Below are 13289 nucleotides of genomic sequence, written 5' to 3' on the forward strand. Positions count from 1 at the left end.
GAAACCCATGGCCTAGGAATTTGACATTGGTTTGATTCTGGAACCCTGTGGCCTGGGAACATGACTGAGGTTTGATTCTGGAAAACTGTGGCCGCGGACTTGACTGAGGGTTGATGGCAGAAATCTGTGGACTGGAAACATTACTGAGGTTTGATTGTAGAACCCTGTGCCCTGGAAACATGACTGCGAACTGATACTTGAAAACCATGGCCTGGGAACTTGACATTGGTTTGATTCTGGAACCCTGTTGCCAGGAACAAGACTGAGGCGTGATTCTGGAATCCTGTGGCCTGGGAACATGACATCTGTTTAGATTGTGGAATACTGTGCCCTGGGAATCTGACTGAGGCTTGGTTCTGGAACCCTGTGGACTGGGAACATGACTGAGGTTTGATTCTGGAACCCTGTAGCCTGCAAACATAACTGAGGATTGTTTCTGGAACCCTGTGGCCTGGGCACATGACATCAGTGGATTCTGGAACCCTGTGGCCTGGGAACATGAGAACGGTTTATTTCTGGAACCCTGTGACCTGGGAACATGTCTGAGGTTTGATGGTGGAAACCTGTGGCTTGGCAACATGATTGAGGTTTGTTTCTGGAACCCTGTTCCCTGGGAACATGACTGAGGTTTGATTCTGGACACCTTTGTGCTGGGAAAATGACTGTGTTTTGATTGTGGAATCATGGGTCCTGCAAACATGACTGAGGTTTGATTCTGGAACCATGTGTCCTGGGAATATGACTGAGGTTTGATTCTGGAAATCTGTGGCCTGGGAACTTGACTGAGGTTTGATGGCAGAAACCTGTGGACTGGCAACATGACTGAGGCTTGATTGTAGAACCCTGTGCCCTGGAAACATGACTGTGGGCTGGTACTGGAAACCCATGGCCTAGGAATTTGACATTGGTTTGATTCTGGAACCCTGTGACCTGGGAACATGACTGAGGTTTGATTCTGGAAAACTGTGGCCGGGGACTTGACTGAGGTTTGATGGCAGAAATCTGTGGACTGGAAACATTACTGAGGTTTGATTGTAGAACCCTGTGCCCTGGAAACATGACTGCGACCTGATACTTGAAACCCATGGCCTGGGAACTTGACATTGGTTTGATTCTGGAACCCTGTGGCCATGAACAAGACTGAGGCGTGATTCTGGAATCCTGTGGCCTGGGAACATGACATCTGTTTAGATTGTGGAATACTGTGCCCTGGGAACCTGACTGAGGCTTGGTTCTGGAACCCTGTGGACTGGGAACATGACTGAGGTTTTATTCTGGAATCCTGTGGCCTGGGAACATGACATCAGTGGATTCTGGAACCCTGTGGCCTGGGAACATGAGAACGGTTTAATTCTGGAACCCTGTGACCTGGGAACATGTCTGAGGTTTGATGGTGGAAACCTGTGGCTTGGCAACATGACTGACGTTTGTTTCTGGAACCCTTTTCCCTGGGAACATGACTGAGGTTTGATTCTGGACACCTTTGTGCTGGGAACATGACTGTGTTTTGATTGTGGAATCATGGGTCCTGCAAACATGACAGAGGTTTGATTCTGGAACCATGTGTCCTGGGAATATGACTGAGGTTTGATTCTGGAAATCTGTGGCCTGGGAACTTGACTGAGGTTTGATGGCAGAAACCTGTGGACTGGCAACATGACTGAGGTTTGATTGTAGAACCCTTTGCCCTGGAAACATGACTGTGGGCTGGTACTGGAAACCCATGGCCTAGGAATTTGACATTGGTTTGATTCTGGGACCCTGTGGCCTGGGAACAGGATTGAGGCGTGATTCTGGAAACCTGTGGCCTGGGAACATGACATCTGTTTAGATTGTGGCATACTGTGCCCTGGGAATCGGACTGAAGGCTTGGTTCTGGAATCCTGTGGACTGGGAACAAGACTGAGGTTTGATTCTGGAACCATGTGGCCTGGGAACATGACATCGGTTTGATTGTGGAAACCTGTGGTCTGGGAATATAACTGAGGTTTGATGGTGGTACCCTCTGGCCTGGCAACATGAATGAGGTTTGATTCTGGATCCCTGTGGCCTGGGAACATGACTGAGGCGTGATTCTGGAATCCTGTGGCCTGGGAACATGACATCTGTTTAGATTGTGGAATACTGTGCCCTGGGAATCTGACTGAGGCTTGGTTCTGGAACCCTGTGGACTGGGAACATGACTGAGGTTTGATTGTAGAACCCTGTGCCCTGGAAACATGACTGTGGCCTGGTACTGGAAACCCATGGCCTAGGAATTTGACATTGGTTTGATTCTGGAACCCTGTGGCCTGGGAACATGACTGAGGTTTGATTCTGGAAAACTGTGGCCGCGGACTTGACTGAGGGTTGATGGCAGAAATCTGTGGACTGGAAACATTACTGAGGTTTGATTGTAGAACCCTGTGCCCTGCAAACATGACTGCGAACTGATATTTGAAAACCATGGCCTGGGAACTTGACATTGGTTTGATTCTGGAACCCTGTTGCCAGGAACAAGACTGAGGCGTGATTCTGGAATCCTGTGGCCTGGGAACATGACATCTGTTTAGATTGTGGAATACTGGGCCCTGGGAACCTGACTGAGGCTTGGTTCTGGAACCCTGTGGACTGGGAACATGACTGAGGTTTTATTCTGGAATCCTGTGGCCTGGGAACATGACATCAGTGGATTCTGGAACCCTGTGGCCTGGGAACATGAGAACGGTTTGATTCTGGAACCCTGTGCCCTGTGAACATGTCTGAGGTTTGATGGTGGAAACCTGTGGCTTGGCAACATGAATGAGGTTTGTTCCTGGAACCCTCTTCCCTGGGAACATGCCTGAGGTTTGATTCTGGACAACTTTGTCCTGGGAACATGACTGTGGTTTGATTGTGGAACCATGGGTCCTGCAAACATGACTGAGGTTTGATTCTGGAACCATGTGTCCTGGGAATATGACTGAGGTTTGATTCTGGAAATCTGTGGCCTGGGAACTTGACTGAGGTTTGATGGCAGAAACCTGTGGACTGGCAACATGACTGAGGCTTGATTGTAGAACCCTGTGCCCTGGAAACATGACTGTGGGCTGGTACTGGAAACCCATGGCCTAGGAATTTGACATTGGTTTGATTCTGGAACCCTGTGACCTGGGAACATGACTGAGGTTTGATTCTGGAAAACTGTGGCCGGGGACTTGACTGAGGTTTGATGGCAGAAATCTGTGGACTGGAAACATTACTGAGGTTTGATTGTAGAACCCTGTGCCCTGGAAACATGACTGCGACCTGATACTTGAAACCCATGGCCTGGGACCTTGACATTGGTTTGATTCTGGAACCCTGTGGCCATGAACAAGACTGAGGCGTGATTCTGGAATCCTGTGGCCTGGGAACATGACATCTGTTTAGATTGTGGAATACTGTGCCCTGGGAACCTGACTGAGGCTTGGTTCTGGAACCCTGTGGACTGGGAACATGACTGAGGTTTTATTCTGGAATCCTGTGGCCTGGGAACATGACATCAGTGGATTCTTGAAACCTGTGGCCTAGGAACATGAGAACGGTTGGGTTCTGGAACCCTGTGGCCTGGGAACATGTCTGAGGTTTGATGGTGGAAACCTGTGGCTTGGCAACATGACTGAGGTTTGTTACTGGAACCCCGTTCCCTGGGAACATGACTGAGGTTTGATTCTGGACACCTTTGTCCTGGGAACATGACTGTGGTTTGATTGTGGAACCATGGGTCCTGCAAACATGACTGAGGTTTGATTCTGGAACCATGTGTCCTGGGAATATGACTGAGGTTTGATTCTGGAAATCTGTGGCCTGGGAACATGACTGAGGTTTGATTCTGGAACCCTGTAGCCTGCGAACATAAGTGAGGATTGTTTCTGGAACCCTGTGGCCTGGGAACATGACATCAGTGGATTGTGGAACCCTGTGGCCTGGAAACATGACTGTGGGCTGGTACTGGAAACCCATGGACTAGGAATTTGACATTGGTTTGATTCTGGAACCCTGTGGCCTGGGAACAGGATTGAGGCGTGATTCTGGAAACCTGTGGCCTGGGAACATGACATCTGTTTAGATTGTGGCATACTGTGCCCTGGGAACCGGACTGAAGTCTTGGTTCTGGAATCCTGTGGACTGGGAACAAGACTGAGGTTTGATTCTGGAACCATGTGGCCTGGGAATATGACTGATGATAGATCGTGGAATCCTGTGGCCTGGGAACATGACATCGGTTTGGATTCTGGTACCCTGTTGCCTGGGAACATGATATCGGTTTGATTGTGGAAACCTGTGGTCTGGGAATATAACTGAGGTTTGATGGTGGTACCCTCTGGCCTGGCAACATGACTGAGGTTTGATTCTGGATCCCTGTGGCCTGGGAACATGACTGAGGCGTGATTCTGGAATCCTGTGGCCTGGCAACATGACATCTGTTTAGATTGTGGAATACTGTGCCCTGGGAATCTGACTGAGGCTTGGTTCTGGAACCCTGTGGACTGGCAACATGACTGAGGTTTGATTGTAGAACCCTGTGCCCTGGAAACATGACTGTGGCCTGGTACTGGAAACCCATGGCCTAGGAATTTGACAGTGGTTTGATTCTGGAACCCTGTGGCCTGGGAACATGACTGAGGTTTGATTCTGGAAAACTGTGGCCGCGGACTTGACTGAGGGTTGATGGCAGAAATCTGTGGACTGGAAACATTACTGAGGTTTGATTGTAGAACCCTGTGCCCTGGAAACATGACTGCGAACTGATACTTGAAAACCATGGCCTGGGAACTTGACATTGGTTTGATTCTGGAACCCTGTTGCCAGGAACAAGACTGAGGCGTGATTCTGGAATCCTGTGGCCTGGGAACATGACATCTGTTTAGATTGTGGAATACTGTGCCCTGGGAACCTGACTGAGGCTTGGTTCTGGAACCCTGTGGACTGGGAACATGACTGAGGTTTGATTCTGGAACCCTGTAGCCTGTGAACATAACTGAGGATTGTTTCTGGAACCCTGTGGCCTGGGAACATGACATCAGTGGATTCTGGAACCCTGTGGCCTGGGAACATGAGAACGGTTTATTTCTGGAACCCTGTGACCTGGGAACATGTCTGAGCTTTGATGGTGGAAACCTGTGGCTTGGCAACATGACTGAGGTTTGTTTCTGGAACCCTGTTCCCTGGGAACATGACTGAGGTTTTTTTCTGGAACCCTTTTCCCTGGGAACATGACTGAGGTTTGATTCTGGACAACTTTGTGCTGGGAACATGACTGTGTTTTGATTGTGGAATCATGGGTCCTGCAAACATGACAGAGGTTTGATTCCGGAACCATGTGTCCTGGGAATATGACTGAGGTTTGATTCTGGAAATCTGTGGCCTGGGAACTTGACTGAAGTTTGATGGCAGAAACCTGTGGACTGGCAACATGACTGAGGTTTGATTGTAGAACCCTGTGCCCTGGAAACATGACTGTGGGCTGGTACTGGAAACCCATGGCCTAGGAATTTGACATTGGTTTGATTCTGGAACCCTGTGGCCTGGGAACAGGATTGAGGCGTGATTCTGGAAACCTGTGGCCTGGGAACATGACATCTGTTTAGATTGTGGCATACTGTGCCCTGGGAACCGGACTGAAGCCTTGGTTCTGGAATCCTGGGGACTGGGAACAAGACTGAGGTTTGATTCTGGAACCATGTGGCCTGGGAATATGACTGATGTTAGATCGTGGAATCCTGTGGCCTGGGAACATGACATCGGTTTGGATTCTGGTACCCTGTTGCCTGGGAACATGAAATCGGTTTGATTGTGGAAACCTGTGGTCTGGGAATATAACTGAGGTTTGATGGTGGTACCCTCTGGCCTGGCAACATGACTGAGGTTTGATTCTGGAAAACTGTGGCCGCGGACTTGACTGAGGGTTGATGGCAGAAATCTGTGGACTGGAAACATTACTGAGGTTTGATTGTAGAACCCTGTGCCCTGGAAACATGACTGCGAACTGATATTTGAAAACCATGGCCTGGGAACTTGACATTGGTTTGATTCTGGAACCCTGTTGCCAGGAACAAGACTGAGGCGTGATTCTGGAATCCTGTGGCCTGGGAACATGACATCTGTTTAGATTGTGGAATACTGGGCCCTGGGAACCTGACTGAGGCTTGGTTCTGGAACCCTGTGGACTGGGAACATGACTGAGGTTTTATTCTGGAATCCTGTGGCCTGGGAACATGACATCAGTGGATTCCGGAACCCTGTGGCCTGGGAACATGAGAACGGTTTGATTCTGGAACCCTGTGCCCTGGGAACATGTCTGAGGTTTGATGGCGGAAACCTGTGGCTTGGCAACATGAATGAGGTTTGTTCCTGGAACCCTCTTCCCTGGGAACATGCCTGAGGTTTGATTCTGGACAACTTTGTCCTGGGAACATGACTGTGGTTTGATTGTGGAACCATGGGTCCTGCAAACATGACTGAGGTTTGATTCTGGAACCATGTGTCCTGGGAATATGACTGAGGTTTGATTCTGGAAATCTGTGGCCTGGGAACTTGACTGAGGTTTGATGGCAGAAACCTGTGGACTGGCAACATGACTGAGGCTTGATTGTAGAACCCTGTGCCCTGGAAACATGACTGTGGGCTGGTACTGGAAACCCATGGCCTAGGAATTTGACATTGGTTTGATTCTGGAACCCTGTGACCTGGGAACATGACTGAGGTTTGATTCTGGAAAACTGTGGCCGGGGACTTGACTGAGGTTTGATGGCAGAAATCTGTGGACTGGAAACATTACTGAGTTTTGATTGTAGAACCCTGTGCCCTGGAAACATGACTGCGACCTGATACTTGAAACCCATGGCCTGGGAACTTGACATTGGTTTGATTCTGGAACCCTGTGGCCATGAACAAGACTGAGGCGTGATTCTGGAATCCTGTGGCCTGGGAACATGACATCTGTTTAGATTGTGGAATACTGTGCCCTGGGAACCTGACTGAGGCTTGGTTCTGGAACCCTGTGGACTGGGAACATGACTGAGGTTTTATTCTGGAATCCTGTGCCCTGGGAACATGACATCAGTGGATTCTGGAACCCTGTGGCCTGGGAACATGAGAACGGTTTAATTCTGGAACCCTGTGACCTGGGAACATGTCTGAGGTTTGATGGTGGAAACCTGTGGCTTGGCAACATGACTGACGTTTGTTTCTGGAACCCTTTTCCCTGGGAACATGACTGAGGTTTGATTCTGGACACCTTTGTGCTGGGAACATGACTGTGTTTTGATTGTGGAATCATGGGTCCTGCAAACATGACAGAGGTTTGATTCTGGAACCATGTGTCCTGGGAATATGACTGAGGTTTGATTCTGGAAATCTGTGGCCTGGGAACTTGACTGAGGTTTGATGGCAGAAACCTGTGGACTGGCAACATGACTGAGGTTTGATTGTAGAACCCTTTGCCCTGGAAACATGACTGTGGGCTGGTACTGGAAACCCATGGCCTAGGAATTTGACATTGGTTTGATTCTGGGACCCTGTGGCCTGGGAACAGGATTGAGGCGTGATTCTGGAAACCTGTGGCCTGGGAACATGACATCTGTTTAGATTGTGGCATACTGTGCCCTGGGAATCGGACTGAAGGCTTGGTTCTGGAATCCTGTGGACTGGGAACAAGACTGAGGTTTGATTCTGGAACCATGTGGCCTGGGAACATGACATCGGTTTGATTGTGGAAACCTGTGGTCTGGGAATATAACTGAGGTTTCATGGTGGTACCCTCTGGCCTGGCAACATGAATGAGGTTTGATTCTGGATCCCTGTGGCCTGGGAACATGACTGAGGCGTGATTCTGGAATCCTGTGGCCTGGGAACATGACATCTGTTTAGATTGTGGAATACTGTGCCCTGGGAATCTGACTGAGGCTTGGTTCTGGAACCCTGTGGACTGGGAACATGACTGAGGTTTGATTGTAGAACCCTGTGCCCTGGAAACATGACTGTGGCCTGGTACTGGAAACCCATGGCCTAGGAATTTGACATTGGTTTGATTCTGGAACCCTGTGGCCTGGGAACATGACTGAGGTTTGATTCTGGAAAACTGTGGCCGCGGACTTGACTGAGGGTTGATGGCAGAAATCTGTGGACTGGAAACATTGCTGAGGTTTGATTGTAGAACCCTGTGCCCTGCAAACATGACTGCGAACTGATATTTGAAAACCATGGCCTGGGAACTTGACATTGGTTTGATTCTGGAACCCTGTTGCCAGGAACAAGACTGAGGCGTGATTCTGGAATCCTGTGGCCTGGGAACATGACATCTGTTTAGATTGTGGAATACTGGGCCCTGGGAACCTGACTGAGGCTTGGTTCTGGAACCCTGTGGACTGGGAACATGACTGAGGTTTTATTCTGGAATCCTGTGGCCTGGGAACATGACATCAGTGGATTCTGGAACCCTGTGGCCTGGGAACATGAGAACGGTTTGATTCTGGAACCCTGTGCCCTGGGAACATGTCTGAGGTTTGATGGTGGAAACCTGTGGCTTGGCAACATGAATGAGGTTTGTTCCTGGAACCCTCTTCCCTGGGAACATGCCTGAGGTTTGATTCTGGACAACTTTGTCCTGGGAACATGACTGTGGTTTGATTGTGGAACCATGGGTCCTGCAAACATGACTGAGGTTTGATTCTGGAACCATGTGTCCTGGGAATATGACTGAGGTTTGATTCTGGAAATCTGTGGCCTGGGAACTTGACTGAGGTTTGATGGCAGAAACCTGTGGACTGGCAACATGACTGAGGCTTGATTGTAGAACCCTGTGCCCTGGAAACATGACTGTGGGCTGGTACTGGAAACCCATGGCCTAGGAATTTGACATTGGTTTGATTCTGGAACCCTGTGACCTGGGAACATGACTGAGGTTTGATTCTGGAAAACTGTGGCCGGGGACTTGACTGAGGTTTGATGGCAGAAATCTGTGGACTGGAAACATTACTGAGGTTTGATTGTAGAACCCTGTGCCCTGGAAACATGACTGCGACCTGATACTTGAAACCCATGGCCTGGGACCTTGACATTGGTTTGATTCTGGAACCCTGTGGCCATGAACAAGACTGAGGCGTGATTCTGGAATCCTGTGGCCTGGGAACATGACATCTGTTTAGATTGTGGAATACTGTGCCCTGGGAACCTGACTGAGGCTTGGTTCTGGAACCCTGTGGACTGGGAACATGACTGAGGTTTTATTCTGGAATCCTGTGGCCTGGGAACATGACATCAGTGGATTCTTGAAACCTGTGGCCTAGGAACATGAGAACGGTTGGGTTCTGGAACCCTGTGGCCTGGGAACATGTCTGAGGTTTGATGGTGGAAACCTGTGGCTTGGCAACATGACTGAGGTTTGTTACTGGAACCCCGTTCCCTGGGAACATGACTGAGGTTTGATTCTGGACACCTTTGTCCTGGGAACATGACTGTGGTTTGATTGTGGAACCATGGGTCCTGCAAACATGACTGAGGTTTGATTCTGGAACCATGTGTCCTGGGAATATGACTGAGGTTTGATTCTGGAAATCTGTGGCCTGGGAACATGACTGAGGTTTGATTCTGGAACCCTGTAGCCTGCGAACATAAGTGAGGATTGTTTCTGGAACCCTGTGGCCTGGGAACATGACATCAGTGGATTCTGGAACCCTGTGGCCTGGAAACATGACTGTGGGCTGGTACTGGAAACCCATGGACTAGGAATTTGACATTGGTTTGATTCTGGAACCCTGTGGCCTGGGAACAGGATTGAGGCGTGATTCTGGAAACCTTTGGCCTGGGAACATGACATCTGTTTACATTGTGGCATACTGTGCCCTGGGAACCGGACTGAAGTCTTGGTTCTGGAATCCTGTGGACTGGGAACAAGACTGAGGTTTGATTCTGGAACCATGTGGCCTGGGAATATGACTGATGATAGATCGTGGAATCCTGTGGCCTGGGAACATGACATCGGTTTGGATTCTGGTACCCTGTTGCCTGGGAACATGATATCGGTTTGATTGTGGAAACCTGTGGTCTGGGAATATAACTGAGGTTTGATGGTGGTACCCTCTGGCCTGGCAACATGACTGAGGTTTGATTCTGGATCCCTGTGGCCTGGGAACATGACTGAGGCGTGATTCTGGAATCCTGTGGCCTGGCAACATGACATCTGTTTAGATTGTGGAATACTGTGCCCTGGGAATCTGACTGAGGCTTGGTTCTGGAACCCTGTGGACTGGCAACATGACTGAGGTTTGATTGTAGAACCCTGTGCCCTGGAAACATGACTGTGGCCTGGTACTGGAAACCCATGGCCTAGGAATTTGACAGTGGTTTGATTCTGGAACCCTGTGGCCTGGGAACATGACTGAGGGTTGATTCTGGAAAACTGTGGCCGCGGACTTGACTGAGGGTTGATGGCAGAAATCTGTGGACTGGAAACATTACTGAGGTTTGATTGTAGAACCCTGTGCCCTGGAAACATGACTGCGAACTGATACTTGAAAACCATGGCCTGGGAACTTGACATTGGTTTGATTCTGGAACCCTGTTGCCAGGAACAAGACTGAGGCGTGATTCTGGAATCCTGTGGCCTGGGAACATGACATCTGTTTAGATTGTGGAATACTGTGCCCTGGGAACCTGACTGAGGCTTGGTTCTGGAACCCTGTGGACTGGGAACATGACTGAGGTTTGATTCTGGAACCCTGTAGCCTGTGAACATAACTGAGGATTGTTTCTGGAACCCTGTGGCCTGGGAACATGACATCAGTGGATTCTGGAACCCTGTGGCCTGGGAACATGAGAACGGTTTATTTCTGGAACCCTGTGACCTGGGAACATGTGTGAGCTTTGATGGTGGAAACCTGTGGCTTGGCAACATGACTGAGGTTTGTTTCTGGAACCCTGTTCCCTGGGAACATGACTGAGGTTTTTTTCTGGAACCCTTTTCCCTGGGAACATGACTGAGGTTTGATTCTGGACAACTTTGTGCTGGGAACATGACTGTGTTTTGATTGTGGAATCATGGGTCCTGCAAACATGACAGAGGTTTGATTCCGGAACCATGTGTCCTGGGAATATGACTGAGGTTTGATTCTGGAAATCTGTGGCCTGGGAACTTGACTGAAGTTTGATGGCAGAAACCTGTGGACTGGCAACATGACTGAGGTTTGATTGTAGAACCCTGTGCCCTGGAAACATGACTGTGGGCTGGTACTGGAAACCCATGGCCTAGGAATTTGACATTGGTTTGATTCTGGAACCCTGTGGCCTGGGAACAGGATTGAGGCGTGATTCTGGAAACCTGTGGCCTGGGAACATGACATCTGTTTAGATTGTGGCATACTGTGCCCTGGGAACCGGACTGAAGCCTTGGTTCTGGAATCCTGGGGACTGGGAACAAGACTGAGGTTTGATTCTGGAACCATGTGGCCTGGGAATATGACTGATGTTAGATCGTGGAATCCTGTGGCCTGGGAACATGACATCGGTTTGGATTCTGGTACCCTGTTGCCTGGGAACATGAAATCGGTTTGATTGTGGAAACCTGTGGTCTGGGAATATAACTGAGGTTTGATGGTGGTACCCTCTGGCCTGGCAACATGACTGAGGTTTGATTCTGGATCCCTGTGGCCTGGGAACATGACTGAGGCGTGATTCTGGAATCCTGTGGCCTGGGAACATGACATCTGTTTAGATTGTGGAATACTGTGCCCTGGGAATCTGACTGAGGCTTGGTTCTGGAACCCTGTGGACTGGGAACATGACTGAGGTTTGATTGTAGAACCCTGTGCCCTGGAAACATGACTGTGGCCTGGTACTGGAAACCCATGGCCTAGGAATTTGACATTGGTTTGATTCTGGAACCCTGTGGCCTGGGAACATGACTGAGGTTTGATTCTGGAAAACTGTGGCCGCGGACTTGACTGAGGGTTGATGGCAGAAATCTGTGGACTGGAAACATTGCTGAGGTTTGATTGTAGAACCCTGTGCCCTGCAAACATGACTGCGAACTGATATTTGAAAACCATGGCCTGGGAACTTGACATTGGTTTGATTCTGGAACCCTGTTGCCAGGAACAAGACTGAGGCGTGATTCTGGAATCCTGTGGCCTGGGAACATGACATCTGTTTAGATTGTGGAATACTGGGCCCTGGGAACCTGACTGAGGCTTGGTTCTGGAACCCTGTGGACTGGGAACATGACTGAGGTTTTATTCTGGAATCCTGTGGCCTGGGAACATGACATCAGTGGATTCTGGAACCCTGTGGCCTGGGAACATGAGAACGGTTTGATTCTGGAACCCTGTGCCCTGGGAACATGTCTGAGGTTTGATGGTGGAAACCTGTGGCTTGGCAACATGAATGAGGTTTGTTCCTGGAACCCTCTTCCCTGGGAACATGCCTGAGGTTTGATTCTGGACAACTTTGTCCTGGGAACATGACTGTGGTTTGATTGTGGAACCATGGGTCCTGCAAACATGACTGAGGTTTGATTCTGGAACCATGTGTCCTGGGAATATGACTGAGGTTTGATTCTGGAAATCTGTGGCCTGGGAACTTGACTGAGGTTTGATGGCAGAAACCTGTGGACTGGCAACATGACTGAGGCTTGATTGTAGAACCCTGTGCCCTGGAAACATGACTGTGGGCTGGTACTGGAAACCCATGGCCTAGGAATTTGACATTGGTTTGATTCTGGAACCCTGTGACCTGGGAACATGACTGAGGTTTGATTCTGGAAAACTGTGGCCGGGGACTTGACTGAGGTTTGATGGCAGAAATCTGTGGACTGGAAACATTACTGAGGTTTGATTGTAGAACCCTGTGCCCTGGAAACATGACTGCGACCTGATACTTGAAACCCATGGCCTGGGACCTTGACATTGGTTTGATTCTGGAACCCTGTGGCCATGAACAAGACTGAGGCGTGATTCTGGAATCCTGTGGCCTGGGAACATGACATCTGTTTAGATTGTGGAATACTGTGCCCTGGGAACCTGACTGAGGCTTGGTTCTGGAACCCTGTGGACTGGGAACATGACTGAGGTTTTATTCTGGAATCCTGTGGCCTGGGAACATGACATCAGTGGATTCTTGAAACCTGTGGCCTAGGAACATGAGAACGGTTGGGTTCTGGAACCCTGTGGCCTGGGAACATGTCTGAGGTTTGATGGTGGAAACCTGTGGCTTGGCAACATGACTGAGGTTTGTTACTGGAACCCCGTTCCCTGGGAACATGACTGAGGTTTGATTCTGGACACCTTTGTCCT

At 49.5% G+C, this 13289-nt stretch overlaps 1 long non-coding RNA gene across 1 annotated transcript in view; it reads left to right on the forward strand.

The window, feature by feature from the left end:
• Positions 1–13289, forward strand: part of LOC309611210 — a 1047220-nt gene that overhangs the window by 702971 nt on the left and 330960 nt on the right. The window lies entirely within an intron of this gene.

The sequence above is a fragment of the Balaenoptera borealis genome, assembly GCF_965194805.1.
Source record: "Balaenoptera borealis genome assembly, chromosome: 14".
NCBI classification, from domain to species: Eukaryota; Metazoa; Chordata; class Mammalia; order Artiodactyla; family Balaenopteridae; genus Balaenoptera; species Balaenoptera borealis.